The sequence below is a fragment of the Xenopus laevis genome, chromosome 5S, assembly GCF_017654675.1.
Source record: "Xenopus laevis strain J_2021 chromosome 5S, Xenopus_laevis_v10.1, whole genome shotgun sequence".
Classification (NCBI taxonomy): Eukaryota; Metazoa; Chordata; class Amphibia; order Anura; family Pipidae; genus Xenopus; species Xenopus laevis.
The window spans coordinates 22,627,220-22,646,007 of record NC_054380.1 but is presented as its reverse complement, the minus strand read 5'-3'; the positions used below and the strand labels follow the sequence as shown (position 1 = coordinate 22,646,007).

At 37.7% G+C, this 18,788-nt stretch overlaps 1 long non-coding RNA gene across 1 annotated transcript; it reads right to left on the bottom strand.

Moving 5' to 3' along the window:
• Positions 1-1,429: 1,429 nt before the first annotated feature.
• On the bottom strand, positions 1,430-18,416 carry LOC108717393. Its single transcript, XR_005961525.1, has 3 exons — positions 18,264-18,416; positions 9,674-9,875; positions 1,430-1,595 (listed from the first exon to the last, which is right to left on the bottom strand). It is a non-coding gene; the product is annotated as an uncharacterized LOC108717393 (long non-coding RNA).
• Between the last annotated feature and the right edge of the window lie 372 nt (positions 18,417-18,788).

The following is an 18,788-nucleotide window of genomic DNA, read 5'->3' as shown; positions in this document are numbered from 1 at the left end:
CCATGCGTGGGACCCTCAGACGGGCTTCCCCGATCGATATCTGGCCGAAAGTTGGCCAGATGTCGTTTGGGCAGGGTTGAAAATCCCATTGGATCGCGGCCGCATCTGTTCTTAGATGCAGGCCCACGCTACGACCGCTCATATTGGCAGCTTTATGATCCAGTCGTTGGGCCCTAGAGCCCACGATCGGATCATTCTGATATCGACCATCTCAATGTTGGCATAACGGGGAAAGATCCACTCATTTGTCAACATCGCCAAACGAGCGGATCTCTGCGTTTATGGCCAGCTTTAGAATATACATGCAGACAGGCTATGTAAGTTCTAGATCAGCTGATGACTTACCATATGCACAGCATTGAGGGGCAGCTGTCCTATTTTTAATGTATAGGATTTATATAGGGTCGTTAAACTAAGTAGGAGGGGCAAATAGAAATAATCTCACAGAAAGAGCCGTGCACTACGTACAGTACATCAAACATCACCCTAACATTTACTTGTCTAAAATGTTTTTTGACAGCAGCATTGATTTATTTATAGGCCAAGCAATGATTATAAAATGTTATAATGTCTTATAATAGAACAAAAATGACACACTGTCTAAAAATGTTTTAATGCCTACTACACCTTTTGACAATCACATAGTAAATGAAGGAGTCTTTTGATGTGAACCTTCTACAGACATCTTTCCATTGTGATGAAAATATAAATAAAGCTCCATCCTTGTCATTATCTTTGGGGAGTGCTTCAGCCAAATATGCTTTTTTAAAATGACGACTCCACTTTAACGTTCCTATTATCTTGATTTTTGAAGGAAATCGAAAGCTAAAGCACTGAACTCATCTGTAGGTAATGTAGGATAAGAAAGGGATACCAAGTTGCAGATTCATAAGTGATTACACATGTTGAAACCAATAAATCTGAGTTAGGGTGAAGATGGATCTATATTTTTAATTAGATTTGCTGCCCCACTAGCAGGCAGGCATGTCATCCAGACATAAAATATTTGTTGAACCTACAGATAAACAAACATACAGTATATTCTACCCTTTAGACATGTATGAAAACTGTCAGTCAAAGAGATGCAACACACTTTGTATTCACAGAGACTGAATTTTTTTTAAAATTGGAGTTCAAATCATTTGGAAACACGGCATGATGGACATTATTGAATTTAAATTCCAGGAAGGTCTCAATGACGTTGAAGGGAGGGCAGGGGTATATCTGAGAGACAAATCATCTTTCTCTAACTTTGAGTCCCTCCCCCTAAAGATTTGAGGGGCAGGCAGGAACTTTTACATGTGTCACAATGAATCGGTTAAAAGAAAAACAACAGTCTTGCTGTAAATAACATTAAGTAGCCAAAAGCAACAATACCAATACAGTAATAGAAACAGCTGTAAAAAAAAAAAACAGCTAGAATTATAGATCTACTTTTGTTCTGGAAATAACCTCACTGACAAAACTGATCTTTTTTTTGCAAGGCCTTCAGCTCGGAACTGCTTCAGCTTTTTCTTTATCTCTTCCTCAGACATTTACGTCAGAGGCAAAGCTTTCACTCTGGAAAGGAAATCTTGGATTATCTTTTCACCTTCCTGCAATTGAACAAGAAATGCAATTTTATTATTTAGTAACAACGTGTTTGACCGCAAAGTCCAATTAAAAGAGAAACAGTACCAGACGCCTGTCTGCACAAAAAGAAAAGACTTAATGAGGCTATTTTAATAACATAGGTTCTACATTGCAACCAATCATGAAAAGCTTTCATTTTCTACATCAAACTGGTGAAAAACAGTTACTGTAACAGGGGCGTAACTACAGAGGAAGCAGACCCTGCAATTGCAGGGGGGCCCAGGGGTATAGGGGGCCCCACAAGTCCCAAATAATGAGTAATTTCATTATCTATTGGTAGAACAGCACAACCTGTGGATATGCTTGGGGCCCTAAAATTAATTTGCTGTTGGGCCCAGTAACATCTAGTTAAGCCACTGTACTGTAACTTCACTGATGTCACATATCAGCTATGTTAGCAAATGAGGCCCTATCTATCTATACAGTGAGCTTCCCATGGAGGTAGCTGAAGTGGCCTTTTGCTTTTAATTCATGTGTTTGTGGCCATAGACATATACAAGCTTGCATGAAAATATCCCTAATTAAAGGAGAACTAAATCCTGCCATTGAACATGGGTAGAAATGCTGTATTTTATACTGAACTTAGTGTACCAGTCTAAAAGTTTAGCATCTCTATAACGGTAAGAAATTGCCATTAGTGATGGGCGAATTTGTCCCGTTTTGTGAAAAAATCGTGAAATCGGAAAGTTCCAGATAAAATCGTGAAATTCCGACGTTTACACTCAAACGTGAAATTTGAAGGTTTTCACTAAAAAAATCGTGAAATTTGAAGGATTTCACAAAAAAATCGTGAAATTTGAAGGATTTCACTCAAAAATCGTGAAATTTGAAGGTTTTCACTCAATAATCTTGAAATTTGAAGGTTTTCGCCAAAAAATCTTGAAAATCTGACATTTTCACAAAAAAACATGAAAAACGGAACTTGACGCCGGCGAATTTTCACCTGCGAATTTTCTCGGGAGATTCGAGAATTTATTTGCTGGTGGCGAAATGCGGGAATTCACGCGAATTCGTGCCAGGCAAATTAGTTGCCATCTACGATTTTGCTAGGAGTGTCAGCGGCACTGCACATGCCCAGAGGGCTTGAGGCAGCTCTTGAAAAACAAATCATCAAGCAGAAAATGAGGATCAACCTTTTCATAGAACTGTTGCTATAAGGATGATTATTCATTTCTGATGCAAACTGCCGTGAGCTGTACTTTAATAAGAATACGAATTAATTACTAATTGGCTTTGAATCGTAATTTTCAGATTTTATATATACAGTATATTTTAATTCGGTCCCTAAGCCCAGGTAAGTGGCAACAGCACAGAGCATGTGCAGTGAATCAGCAGAAAAGAAGATGGGGAGTGGTGATGGGCGAACTTCTCCCATTTCGCTTCATCAAAAGATTTGCGAAACGGCTAAAAATTCGTGATACTCAAAAATTGATGCCCGTGTCAATTTTGGATGCACATCTGAAAAGTCGCTAGCGTCAATCATCAAAATTCTGTACTGTTTCTGAAATAATCAAGTTTATGTTCATTATTCCTCTCTCAGCATCTGTTTCTCTTCATTCTGTCTTCATGCAGCAGTTGGGTGTCAGATATTCATTGACAGTTAGATCCAATATATCTTTCCTTAGCAGATGAATTAGAGCTCACTCAAATAACGGATTCCAGTACAAACAAAATCAAAACAAAATAACTGCCTTTTGCACAAATCCTGCATGTAGAGAGACATGATGTCTGTTGATTTAAATAGAGTGAGCTGTAATACCTCTTCTAGGCAAAAGGAGCCCCCTATAAGGTATATTGGATCTTACTATTAATGAATATCTGACATAGGGATGCCCCTAATCCACTATTTTGGACTTGCCCCAACCCTCGAATCCTTTGCAAGAGATTCGGCTGAATACCAAACCGAATCCTAATTTGCATATGCAAATTAGGGGTGGGAAGGGAAAACATTTTTTACTTGTTTGTTTTGTGGCAAAAAGTCAAGCGATTTCCCTCCCTGCCCCTAATTTGCATATGCAAATTAGGATTCGGTTCGGCCAGGCAGAAGGATTTGGATTCGGTGCATCCCTAATCTGACACACAGCTCGCACAAAGACAGAATGAAGAGAAACAGATGCTGAGAGTGGAATAGTGAAGATAAAATTCTGGATCCCGCTGTCCGACTGTATATGCTTACAACAGAAAAAATGGCTCTGACATATTTCGGCACTGACCCTATCTGTCAGACTTACCTGTCTTTAGGATGGGCCTACCAACCCAATATGGCAGCCATAAACGTATTTGTGGCTTTGTCTGCTGGTGACGTAATTACGTTGCGTATTGACGGCTACATTTTGCATTGAAATTGCTTTTCCGCTTGACTTTTTTTTCACAAAAGTTTAATAGAATTCTTCCAAGTGGAATTGTGAGCAACGAGAAAAATCAGAAATGCATGTTGGGAAAAGAAAACTACAGGCTGAAAGACACACATTGTCATGTGGTTTCAACCTCACATTTTTAAAACAAAGGATGAGACTAGAAGAGCACACATGAACTCTCTAGAATAAGACCTAGGTTGAGCAATGGGAATTAGGTCGCATCACCTTTAAATATTTTCATTTTGCATCAAGCGTGATTATATCACGATGCGTGACACAAATTAAAGGACACGCTCGTCACCTAGGAATAGAAAGAAGATGGATGCAGGTGTCCCTGCTGCCCTACTAGACCACCAGGTATCCTTACACAAGCAACTCTAGCCTTTTGCGTAGAGGGCATTTTACACATAATATTTACCAGCATATTGTACTGTATGGACATTAAGAATACAAGGATTCCCTAGACGTGCATATATTTTCCATCTGTCCAGTAAAGAGGGGCCCAGGGAAGGATTAACTTTGCTATTCTCACATTGAATTACATAAAATAGATGTCATAAAATCAAATTAAGCTGTAATGCTCTACAAGGCTTTGGGACTATACATTTTTCATGGAGGTCAAGATAATTTACTTATGAGACAACGGCAAAGCAATGGTAATAAAACCCAGAACTAAATTCTGTTACAAATGTACCACAGGGTGTGCAGAAACCTTGTGACATTTCATTATGTTACCTGCTGGAACATGTTATAAAAATGAATAAGTGATATTAGCCTTCCAAAGTATATAGCAAGGGCGAGCGAAGCTTAGCTGCCAACCCAAAATAAAATCATTATACGTAAAGAAACATCACTTTGTTTATCTTTTTCCATTACATACTGCCTTCCGGAAAGTCCAACTTGAGTTATTGTTCAAGATACATTTCGCCCCTTCTTGATTTACAAAGGAAATCACCCACTAAAGCCATCAACATTAGGAAAGCAACTGATGTCACACACTGTAACCAGGTTTAACCCCAGTATCATAACAGATGTCAACAAGGCTGAGAAAAGGAGATTCTTTTTAAAAGCTCCCAAAAACCTTAGGTCATTGTGAACATGTCCTGATGCTAACACAATTCTGGAATGAGTACACACACGTATGTGGGAAAATGAATGTTTTCTACTAATCTCTTTTTGTGTTTTGGAAGAATTAACGCATCTAATACACTGAAATCCATTTTTCAAAAAAGCTGTTTTTTTTTGTATACAATTAGGGGCAGATATATCAAGGGTTGAATTAAAAAAATCTAATTTTTAAATTCGAATTTCGAGCTAATTTTAGTGTACTTTGACAACGGTAAAGTCCAAATTTGATTTGATGTAAATTAGAAAATTTGAATATCGCAATTTATCATGTACTGTCTCTTTAAATATTCAACTTCAACTATTCGGCATCTAAAACCTGCCGAATTGCTGTTTTAGCCCATGGGGGACCTATTTGTAGTTATTTGGTGGACTTTGAAAAAGTCTTCGAAAAATACTTTGAATTTAATTCGATTGAATACGACCCGAATTTGTTTCTAACGATCGAATACAGCCTATTCACTCGAAGTTAAAAAATTCGTTTTTTTTAATAAATTTCAGTTGGACTTTTTTTATTTGAATTTAGAGTTGATGGGAGTTTAAAAAACTCCCATCACCTCGAAACTCGACCCTTGATAAATCTGCCCCTTAATATTGAAATTGGACATTCTTAGTTTACCAGGTGCTCTCAGTCATGTGACTAGTGCTCTGAAAAACTTTAGTCAGACTTAATATTGCACTGCAGGTTGGAAAAAGATCACATTCAGGAATAACATTTTATATGGTAGAGTGAAGTATTTGTAATGTAAACAGTGTTTTTGTATATAAAAACTTCATCATAAAAATTCCTTTAAGTTAAATCCTATGCCTACATTTGCATAAACACAGAACGGTAATGCGAGTTCTATATGTCCTGCATTCAAGCTCACCATGATCATACACCCGAAAGAAGCCCTGTGTTGTACAAATGGGACAAAGGTTGGATATATGGGCAACGCGGATGTAATTCTTGGCACTGATTTAAACAGAGTAAACATGTTCAGCTAACAACATAATTTCTGAAATTTGTTATGTATGGTACAAGGATGTTGAAACCCGATTATAGTAAACAGTCAAATGAAAGTTCAGCTTTACTTTGCCATTTTTACGTGACTGCTATTTTTAGGTACACCTGAGTAATAATGACAAGTTGTGCATAAACATCACACTATGGGGGAGAATTTTCGAAATTATTCTACATTATTTTATCACATTTATAAAAGGTTGTTCAAATTCCGGCAACTACTTTTGAGAGTATTTCAACACATTTTTAATACTTTCTACAGCCCTGCTTGGGGTGCGCACGTTTGGAATTTTTACTCTGCTGTCAGTGGCATAACAGTAATTACTGGGTCCCACAGCATATTATTTTTCAGGCCCCCAAAATGTTTAGAAGTTGACTTTTTTACCAATATTTATTGAAACTGAATATGAATTAGGGCTTTGTGGGGCTATCCCTCCTGGGCCTTCCTGCAGCCACAGGGTCTGCTTCATCTATAGTTATGCACATGTCTACTCTGCAGTGAGAAACCCCGAACAGAGAAAAGATGATGGCAATGTGGGGCTCCCTACAGTAGTACCCTGGACCTGTGCAATTTTGAACAAATAGAAGCAGTTGCCTGGGGTCTCAGGTAAGTGATTATACTCACTGGTGGGCATCCCTCAAGTGATTATGCCTTCCTTCTCCTTTAATGTATAAAATAATTCGTTTTCTTCAGATATTATCCCCATTTAAATTATGACTTAAAAGAAATAAGTTGTTGTTTGGCTACATTAACCAGCAAGTGGGTGTTAAATTAATTTTGTCACCCTCTTTATTGGCATCATAATTTTAGCTTTTGGGCCAATGATCAGATCACTCTGAACTAGCAGTGAACTGCTAGGCAGATCTACATGATTGCAAGCTAAGCCCCATCAGTTTATGAACAAGAAATAATCAAATACAAATACAGGATTAGTATACTTGGGTTGGTGGGCTGCTGATTTGGTAAGGATTTGCCCAACTGACACTGAATATTTACCCATGTATAGAAAACTTTAATGATTATTTCTCAGTAAGGAAGCAATTGGAAGCAAAGGAATCAATCTTGTTGCTGTTACATAGACTTTATAGCCATTGCAGTATATTGTTTGCAATTACAGTAATTCAAAGTGTTTTGAAGGAAATCATGTTTTTTATACTGTTAGGGTGGGATCAACATTTTGCATTTAAACATGCACAAACTTATTTTTATGCACCCTTGCAACCAGGCAGTGGTTTGAATAAGAGAACAGAATATGAATTTTAAAAAAAAGTAATAAAATGTAACATTAAACTTAGGGGCAGATGTATCAAGGGTCGAATAACGAGGGTTAATTAACCCTCGATATTCGACTGCCGAATTAAAATTCTTCGACTACGAATATCGAAGTCGAAGGATTTTGTGCAATTCGTTTGATCGAAACGAACGATTCGAAGGATTTTAATCCATCAATCGAAGGATTATCCTTCGATCTTAAAATTGTTAGCAAGCCTATGGGGACCTTCCCCATAGGCTAACATTGGCCTCGGTTTTAGGTGGCGAACTAGGGGGTCGAAGAAATTTTTAAAGAGACAGTACTTCGACTATCGAATAGTCGAACAATTTTTAGTTCGAATCGTTCGATTGGAAGTCGAAGGTCGTAGTCGAAGGTCGAAGTAGCCAATTCGATGGTCGAAGTAGCCAAAAAAACATTGAAATTCGAACCATTTTTCCTCTATTCCTTCACTCGAACTTAGTGAATGGGCCCCTAAAAGTTACATAACTTGTCTACTCACCTTTTTTTATCCGCTAAAGCATGGTTAGGGTATCTTCTGTGGTGAGAGCAGTAACATACAAATTATTGACTGTTGGGACTTGTCAGCCAGGGCAGTTAGTTCATGACAGTGGGTAGCAAACATATAAAAAGCCTTGATTTTAGTGGAAATATATTCTGATATCGTCCATGCTAGCCCAAAACCTTCATAAGTGGAGGTTTCTCCACCCAATTCATCAATGATAATCAGAGAGTTCTCAGTAGCAGACCTACAATGCAAGAGGTGGTTACCACAATATGTCTGTATTCTATAGGAATGGAATATGCTGTAAAGAGTTCTGCTCCATCAACTTGCTTCCAGTTCCTGTGATCCTTGCTGATGCCCTGGGCAGTGAGCATGTGCAGTAGAGATAAAATTGCAATATATGGACAAACAATCCCTGTTTTGTTTAAAGGGTAAGGCATTTTTTAGTAGCAGTATGCACAAAATGTCGCTGTCTTAAATATATTGATAATGGGTTGAGTGCAGAGGACTCTTGTATTTGTCTATATGTATTTTGTGGTCACAGCCTCACTGCACCCCCGCCTAATGGTCTTAATAATTAGTGGTGAGCACAACTTTCCCTTGTTTGTTATAGTTCTCCTTTAAAGGTCATTAAATTAATCTTTTCCCAGACCTGTGCTTGTCAGGTAGGGAACTTTCTTTATTTAAATATAACATCTAACATTTTGTTTCTTCTATAGAGAGCCTGTGGTGACAGTCCTACCTTTATCTGGCATTTTCTCCTTCTGACTGCTCATTAATTTGCTTAAACTGTAACAGTTCTCTGGAGGCCCCGTGCTATTCCATTCAACATCAGATGGAATAAAATGTTCTAACCCTGGTGTTCACAGATATAATGGCAGCCATTCAATATTAAGTTCAAGGATGAACCACTGAACTCAAAGAAAAAATGTGGTCCTGACATCTTAAAGGACTAAATAGAAATGCATTTATAAAATGCTTGGTATTACTTGTTTGATGCGAGTCATTTTGTCTATTATTTCTTTCTATTTATCTCATGGATTTCAATAACTAACTATATTATTATTTTGCCTTTTTTTCCTCAACCCCTAGAGACAACAAAGGCATTACTGCAGCCTGCAGTTTTAGCCATGGCAAAGTTGCCATTGATTAACATTTCTTGACCACAACCTTTAATTCCTTTAATCTATTAAACAAATGCCTATGTCTTGGGACCTGGCTGTATAGACATTCTCTCAGTTTCTGCAAAGAGAACACATCAGATGTGTGTTGTTTTATTATAATGGTATGAGTTGCAATGGTTTAAAGTATCATAGACATTAAAGGGAACCTGTTACTTAGGACATAAAAAGTTGTATAATAATGAAACCCAATTTTTTTATTAAAACATCCACACTTGTTATAAAAGATATTTAAACATCTTTGCTGTCAATCATTTATTGTCTGTCCCACCTCTGGCCTCAGGCATAGAGCTGGGGCAAGCTACTTTACTTTCCATTCTGTACTTTCCAGATGCCACTGTACTTTTCATTTTACTCCTCCCTCCTGACCATCTAACTGTGTAGTTAGTACATGGGCTTTGTAAATAAGGTAAAGCATACTTTACAGTGGAGAATTCCAGAAATTGTATCAGGGCTAATGATGGAACTAGTCACCTCAAGTGCCTGCCATCTACCCTAGCTTGTGTCCCCGTACTTCTATCTTCATTTACCAAATCTGTAACTACTCAGAAGAATTCCTACTTTTAAAAATAAAACAGATATAAGGTTTAATAAAATACCTTAGAATGGAGGCAGTTTTTTAGCATCTCAGCCATAAACGTTGAAACTCCTCTCAACTGTCTCCAGCAGCAACTCGGGCAAGAATACAGTCCACTATGCTGACTTCTTCAGAATCACAGGGGACAAAGCAACCAACCTGCGCCATAAGGACTATTATGCCAGTCTGGCGGATATACGTGGATTTCCCAACCATATTAGGGCCTGAATAAAACAGAAGAGGGGGATAAAATAAGTTAACACTATTATTTGCATTGTTTCTTCTACATTGCTGGTTACAATACACACACTTCTGCAAAGAAAACTTAAAATTGATCTTCATGGGATTTTATGCTTTAAAATAATGATTCTAGGATTCTTATCAAGAATAAAGTGTGCCAAGGAAATACATAATCTAAATCTAACAAAGCCTAGTGTTTAAAATTAGAAGTTGGTGAGAGTCATAATATATTAAATATTTAATATGCCATAGCCCATTGAATAACTTGCAGTTTTACCAGTGATAATATGAAATATCTTCTTCTCCTTTTCCAATGTTATATCATTAGGAATGAAGACCACGTCATCTTGAATCTCAATGCAAGGATGTCTGGCTGATTGGTACACAATTCTTTGCTGTCCCTTCTCCAGAATAACGGGCCGAACATATGGTACTGGTGCTCTGTTACACACATGGGCAAAGCTGACCAACATATATTTGTGATTGTGATTTTTAAATTCTGGGGCCAAAACCTGGAAAGGGAATCATTTTGTATGTCCAGATGCCATTGGACTGTAACACTGAACTTCCTACAGCTTATAATAAAACAATATAGAATGCTGGTTCCTATAGGGAAGTAATAGCTGGGGGCACAAAGGCAAGGAATCGCTGGCACAACACCTATAGTTTGTTTGCATATTCGTAACGTCTGAAACTGATCTTGACATAGAAATCAAAAAGTGGGAAAAACTGAACCTTAAGTCACCCTCTTGGCTCTAGTCTTCTCCTATTGTCACCACTGAGTGGAATAAACCTGGGATAAATTGAGAAGATCTATGTGGGGCAGAAGCAACAGGTTGAAGAATCAGACCTCCTCATAGGATTCCCCATAAAAGTGCTGCACTATTTTGGGGCATTGAAAATCATAGAAAACGTGATTCATAACAAGTCAATCTGGGGAACAGTTAAGAAGGGAAGAAGACAAGGAGACCTTAAGAAGGTAATGAAAAAAATTCTTTTGATTCAGAAAACCTTGTGAGATGAATTCAAACTATTTATTCCTGAGCTCCAGTCTTTAGAACCTTTTAGTCAGTACTGAAGTTGAGATGGAAGGTACGGCATTTTTCTCTAAATTGAATCTAATGCTAAGCAATAATCATCTGAACGAAATCATTTCAAAAAGAAAATTAAATAATTTCTAAGACAGATCAAACCCTTTGGAGAGTTCTGACCTTCATCTCTCGTCTACTCTTCATCTCTCTTCTAATTCATTCAGTTCTTAACTTCTCCTTGTCTCTGTAATGCCCTGTCATGGACTCTATTGTTTTCTCAAAATCTTCCTAAAAAAAATTATTTTTAATCATAAAATAATCAAAGTTGACTGAGCTTAAGACATAGACCCCCCCCCTCTCCCAATATGCTGGTAAAAGCAAAATTATTTTCTATCTTTTTCTACATAGATATATACTAGCCCCTTTCTTTAAGTGACCCATTTTCCTGACCCAGGAATATTCCTACTGTCCTAAATGAAATACCTGAAGTGAGGGATTATAGGACTTGAAGTTGATCTCCTTTTTAAACAATGCAGCAGGGGATCAACTTGTCCCCTGTACAACTTGCCAGAAGGCAGAAGCAGCACCAGAGCCAGGGCCGATAATTTAAGAAGCTGTGAGACTTCAAGTTCAAAAATCCATGGGATCCATCTAGTGGGATATTTCATCATTGGGAAATCGTTTGTCCAAGTCAAGAGGAAGAGACATTTGTCTGATTTAGATTGTAAGGTTTTATGAGCAGGGTCTTCTAAATCTCAAGTTTGGGCTTTCCGACTGTGGGGTTTGCACGAAATGTGTAATGTGTAAGAATGGTTTCTTAAAGGGGAGCTATCGCGAAAATGAAAATATAATAATCATTGGACGTTAGATCTAATATATCTTATAGGGGGCTCCTTTTGCCTAGAAGATGTATAAGGGCTCACTTATTTCAGTAAATCTTCATTTTCACGATAGTTCCCATAGGACTTTTACTTTTTAACAAGGACTGGTTCCTTGTTAAGTGCCTTGGTCTATTTTTGTATTCAGGGCTTTTAAATCTCAAGTTTCATTATGTATCCAGTGAATGTTACAGTATTGTAAACTCTGCTTGTCTTTGTGCTACTGTATAAATACATTAGATGACTAAGGGAAAAAGAAGGGAATGGTTGACTTACAAGACAAAATTTACAGTCATGTTTGTCGGCCAGTCAGTCAGTTTGGAGGGAAACAAGCCTATTAATGATTCTTCAGAATCTGTAGTTTTCATATATATGTATTTGAGCAGTTAGGGGTTAGGGGTTTTTGGGATTTTCAGGCAGTTGGGCTCATTTAGTGACAGTAAGTGAATTTGCACCAGTTCAAAACAAAAAGCAACCATATTTTTCATTCAATTATTCTCTCAGCAGCTGCATTAAAATCACTGTGTGGTTGCTTTAGGTAACTGTCAAGTGGAAATTTAGCCAAAAGGCACATGTATTTAGGAACCTTTGAATAAGAGGTATTAAATTCTTCAGTTTCCTGTTTTTTATGTATGTTTTATTACTTTATACCCAAGTTGCACGTGGATGATGCAGTGATGTATCTCCATAAAATTCAACATACAGGTCTGGGATCCATTATCCAGACACTCGTTATCCAGAAAGCTCCATATTATGGAATGGTCTTCCATAGACTCCATTTTATCCAAGTAATCCAAATTTTAGAAAATGATTCCCTTTTGTCTGTAATTTTAAAACAGTAGCTTGTACTTGAGCTCAACTGAGATATAATTAATCCGTATTGGAAGCAAAACCAGCCTATTGGGTTTATTTAATGTTTACATGATTTTCTAGTAGACTTAAGGTATGAAAATCAAAATTATGGAAATATCCATTATCTGGAAGACCCCAGGTCCCGAGCATTCTGGATAACAGGTCTCATACCTGTCTACCTAATTTCAAAATCAGTTTTCAAGCGTGAAAAAGAATATGCTTGAATCATATTTTTCTAACCTAGTATGAAAACAATTATTTTATTTTATATTTGTTTGATGGCAGATATTCTGAACACTTTTCATACCACTTTTCATCCAAAGCATCCAGATTTTGTAAAACATTTTGTGCGTGTCATTACTTAGGCTAGTGAGCTCTCCAAGACTTGTCCAGGTTCGCTTTAACTAGGTGGAAGTCTAGAAGATTTCCATGCTGCAACTGTAACCTATTTCAGGCAGAGAAAATGTGAGTTATTAATTTTATTCCTAAGTATTAGACCGTTGACATTAGTAATTAGTGTGTAGATCTGGATCCAGAACCAAACAGCCTTGGATTATTCCCACCAAATGTGCAGGAAAAAATCCCAAAAGCACAAAGAAGAGCAGGAGTGGTACCATGATGCCAAAAGTGTAGGGAGGTACAATAGAATTTTAATATATTTTGGCCCCCTGATATGTGGCATGTCAAATAATAGGAAGAATAACAGAGTCAGTTGGACATCACTGCAAATGTACAGAAACTCAATTAGGGCTGAAAGAAGAAGGGCTGAAAAGCAAATCTATTATCTGATCCTTTTGGGCACATGGACATCATCACACAAACTTGGGAAGGTGAGTCAGAGGCCATGACTTTTTTTGAGGGGTAGGGATTTCTTTTTGGAGTACCAAACATATAAACAAAAAGAATAATTCATAATTCATAAGAGTGAAGAACAGTAGGCTTGGGCGGCTGGATGCAAAATAATAAATCTGTTATCCGTAGAGGAGAACCCCAAAGACTAAAATGGGGATCTGTTTTGATTAAATAAGCTGTAAGGTACTTTGAGCAGACCATTGATTCCACATTAACCGGCATGCCTTCCTAATGTTACTTAACATTCTCACGAAGTCGAGCTGTTGATCAAAATCGCACTGCTTCACATTTTGGTCACATTCTTATAAATTATGCAGCCCTGTAACAAATGGCAATGGCAGTGTGTGCAGCAGAATGGAATAATATACTCCTATTAGTAACTGGGGACCAATGTACCGGTGAATCCAGCACAAAGAAAAGACATGTTCCAGCACTGAAGTGTGAAATACACCAGGCAAACAAGGGTCACACTTATCTACTTTACAGGTTCTATTTAATTAAATTTAAACTCTTACTTTTAATAAACCCCTTATCACAGCAATTCTCAAGACAGTGAGGCCGACCTAACTGGTGAGGCACAGCGTGACTTCTGGCTTCCCCCACACATGCCAAATAAATGCAGTCGCTTCCCTATAAAAAGCCTATTTACTGTATCAAAACACTGCCTTGCAGTTGTTCTGGTGACAGCTTTTCCTATAAAGAAAATGTAACAGGTAGGGGATCCAAACCCATTATCCAGAAAGAATTATGGAAAGGCCATCCCCCATAGACTCCGTTTTATTTAAATGTTTTAAAAAAGATTTCCTTTTCCTCTGTAATAATAAAACAGTAACTTGTACTTGATCCCAACTAAGATATAATTAATAATGATGGGCGAATTTATCCCGTTTCGCTTCACCAGGAATTCCGTGAGTTTCCCGAGAAATTTGCGAAACATTCACGAAAAGGCATTTGTGACGCCTACGACTATTCACCGGCGTCAAAATGGGAGCCGGCATCAAAGTTGACATAGCTGACATAGCTGGCGTCAAATTTTTCCGCCGCCAGCGAATTTTTTCGGCAAATTCACTAATTTACTTGCCAGAGGTGAAACGGGCAAATTCGCCACAAATTCGCCCATCAATAATAATTAATCTATATTGGAAGCAAAACCAGCCTAATTTAATTTTTATGTGATTTTCTAGTAGACTTAAGGCATAAAGATCCAAATTACATAAAGATCTATTATCTGGAAAACCCCAGGTTCCAAGCATTCTGAATAACAGGTCCCATACCTGTATTGCATGCAAACTTTCTTTCAATGAATAAGACTCAAGTGTTGCCTGTGATAAAAAAAAGTGAGACCTCTTATTATTTTTTGAGTAACCGCATTAATTTCTTCTATTCTCTTTTTATTCCAAAGCACCAGGGATTTGTGGTTTTATAGGGAAACTAGTCTCTCCTACTGAGTAATTAAGGTAACAACAGAGACCACAGTACCCAGTGTCCTGCCTTCTCCATCTTGTGGTGTCCCAGGGCCTAGTAACAACAACTGATAGAAGTTTGTTGGGACAGCTTCACCTCTCTACTATTTTCCAATTTCTGACTATCAATTCATAAATGCTGGTTCCGATAGAATTTTTAAATAAAAAACAATGAACTAAAAACATTAATTGAGCACATGCACTTTCACCAATCAACTTTAATGAATTAATTCATTTAGTTCACATAACAGTGAGCGACTGCAATTGATTTCAGCACAGGCCCTTTAATGAAAGCTTTTTTTATCCGGATATTATTGGTATTATTAATGATTTGAATTGATTGAAGTGATGGCACAGAATTAATTGGCGCTTTTTACTCTCATCAGAGGTTCAGCACATTGCACTTTATTATTTGATGAGCTAATTAATTCACCAATTAGAATAACTGGTTATCAATCGGAGTGTGGGGGTTACTGCTTTTTCTTTTCAATTAGTATTTGGGGAGGGTCAGCCTTGCAGTTGTGAGAGTCGGGTTGGGGACGGGAATAACACGGCCTCCGATGACCGACATGATTGGAATAGGGTAAGTAGTCTCAGAAAAGTCCCAATGAGAAGTGTGGCTACTGCCAGGTGTGTTGAATTCAAAGCCTTAAACAGAAGCCTGCTCTGAAAAGCATCCATTGTGTTATCTTTGTGTTAATGCTGGTTTCACAACAATTTATTATCTTCTAACCAACCCTAAAGAACTGAACAGCAGGTGGAACCAACGAGCATAATTAGATTTTCCCAGTGAAATGTGACATTTGTTTAATTTTAACAATCTAGCCATTGACGGCAAGGCTCCTCTGATGGTTTGCACAACTCCCCCTCATCTTTCTTTCATTGGACATATTGTACAAACACATCCCGAGATAACGTTGTGATGGCTTAGCTCCGCATAAGGCACCTGGCAGCCAAACAAAACATGCATCTACAGAACAGGTGGCCGAGCACCTCTTGTGAATAATAACTCCAGAGACTATTCAGGCTCATTTGGGATTAAATTACCTCCTGAAAGATACATTAATCAGCCATTTATGCAGCGGATGTTTATTGCCTTTGCATTATTTGTAAGTAGACTTGTTCCATAAAGAAACACACTTATCTATTAAACAGCTGTCACTCCCAAGTTAACAAAGAGGCCACGACTGTCTGGTTCAACAGAAATATTTGACAAGTGATGATTGGCAATGAGCAAATTCATTCTAGACGATATTACATCTATACAACAATGTAGTTACAGATTTGTAACTTCTAATGCAGTCGTGGGTTTAAAATATTGTATTCTGGGCAACACTTCAATAGTTGGGAGAAACACGGTGCTCCAGAATAAATTGTAAATGACTCACCAAATAGTGAATGTGGTCCGGGTGCACCAGCCCCAGACCCCCAGCTTTAGGGAGCAATACGGCAAAGGATGTGTAGAAAAAGCAGGGCCAACCGGCACTCAAATGGATCCACAGGACCAGAGAAAATTAGTTTAAAAATAATTTTATTTATACAAAGTTAAAAATGTATATTTGCATCTCCATCCGCCCTACATGTTTCGCACCCACTTAGGGCACTTAGTCATGGGCTCACAACTATGCCCATGACTAAGTGCCCTAAGTGGGTGCCATCACTTGTCAAATATTTGTCGGCCCTGCTTTTTCTACACATTCTGGGCAACACCCCAACCAAAGCTTTGGACCAAAACATTAAGTGTGCCACTAAGGGGGTTATTTCCGAATGGCAAAAGTCCAAAAACGTTTTGTTTTTTTACTATAAAATTTAAATCTTTTGTGAAAAAACTCGAATTTTTGAGGATTTATTATACCCAGAGGATGGAAAAAGTCAGAATCTGAAAATCCGGCTTCTCAGACCTGCCACGGTTGCATATAAGTCAATGGGAGAAGTCATGACGTTATCTTGATCTGCGCTGGGTTTCGTGCAATAATCGGAAGATTTCATGGTTTTTCGGCAAAAAAAAACAAATCCGAATTTTTCACAAATTTTTCATGGTTTTTCCTACACTGGAATTTTTTGGCAAAATTATTGATAAATAAGGGGAAAAAAACCTGTGCAGATTTGGTTGGAGTTATTTTCAGAAATAATGAGATAAATTCGGACTTTGATAAATGGGCCTCTAAGTGTGAATAAACACCTTTGACAGACCACCTTTCTCTAATGCCTATTGTTCAGCGGAGTGGATCCAAACTGTGGAAGCCTGGAGTTGTGGTAGGGGAGGCTCAGCCAGTAAACCAATTTGGGTAAGAATTCCCGGATAAACCCAACCTAAATGTAAATTATAGTAAGTTTTGCATGACCACTCTTTGCTGTCATAGAAATGTTTTCCTATATCTATAACTTGTCATGAGCAAACAAAGGCCTCCAAGGGAAGGCTGGACTTCCAAAGAGGTCTTGAACTCCCGAAGTCTGTCTACCACCGCTTTTATGTCTATACGCACACACTTTGGAATTTTGGTTTTGTAGTTTATTGTCAAAACAAGATTATCTAGACTAGACAATCTTCAGCTAATGGTGTCGACATCCCAGTAGAGGGTATAAGTGGTTCTTTCATGGTTGGAAAAGAGCCATAGCAGATTTATGATTGGATCATACTGTAGACATGCTTAATATCTATTAATATACCTTGTCTGGTTTGCTAATAAATTTATTACTGTAATTAATAGGTGTGGGGAATCATGCTGGCTTTGGCCAACCACAGAGAATCAAGGTTAATGAAAAGCATGGGAGAAAATACTTGGAGGTGGCACATACTTAAAATAATTGTGAAAGTATTTTAGCTATTCAGTCATAAAGGACGACAAAAAAGATATTGGTTTATGAGAAGTGAGGCTACACATTAAATAGAAACACAACTATAACACAGTAAATAATCCCCCCCCCCTTTGATGTGGCCAACAACAACATTTTATCATCATCACATTAAATGAGGTTCCAAAGAACATTCTGTATGCTTTCACCATATATCATTCCTAATCAAAAGAATTCTATTATCGAGAGAACTTTTTCAAGCACAATGTTGCCACAAGTTGTATATTATCATGAGCTAAACTGAGGGCCTACAGTAAGAGAAGTTTTTACTGTCATCTTTAATCACACTGTTAATCTGGGAAAATGACATTCTGGATTCACGGTTGAAACAACTCTCCAGCCACAACAAGCCCAAGATTTAAAAGCTTCCACTGAAAAATATGAACAGCGCCATTTTAAAATGCTTCTGGAAACTCCCCAAATAACCAATAAGAACTTACCTGTTCATCAATCTGACCCCATTTTTCTGTATGTCGATTGTGGTGAACTTCTTATTGTTCCTCAAGGCCTTTCCCTCCTTGCATGTAACCGGGAAGAAGTGGCCAATTTGTGCGTTTGATTCCAGTTGAGTTTAATGCTTTTGCCAGCATCCAGTCCTGGAATAAAAGAAATTAATTCATACTAAAACTAAAAAAATTCAGCATTGTTGCATAGAATCACCATTGGTTATTTTATGCTTTGGGTAATAGGAAGCCCAACAAGCAGCCAATCATAAAATGAGATCTGTTCAATGAACTACCCAGTATTCTAAAGAAAAATGACCCACAGTGAATAGCCTTGTATGTACAGAGATGTCATGTGCCAGCAAATGTATTAACCTTGGCATCTAGTTCTTGGTGTTATATAACAGACACTACATAACCTTTTTTTCTGGAGTCAGTGGCAAAGCTTAGAGGAACCGTAGCGCCAAAAAATTCAAAGTGTTTTAAAGTAATGAAAATATACTGTTGTGATGAAATGGTACA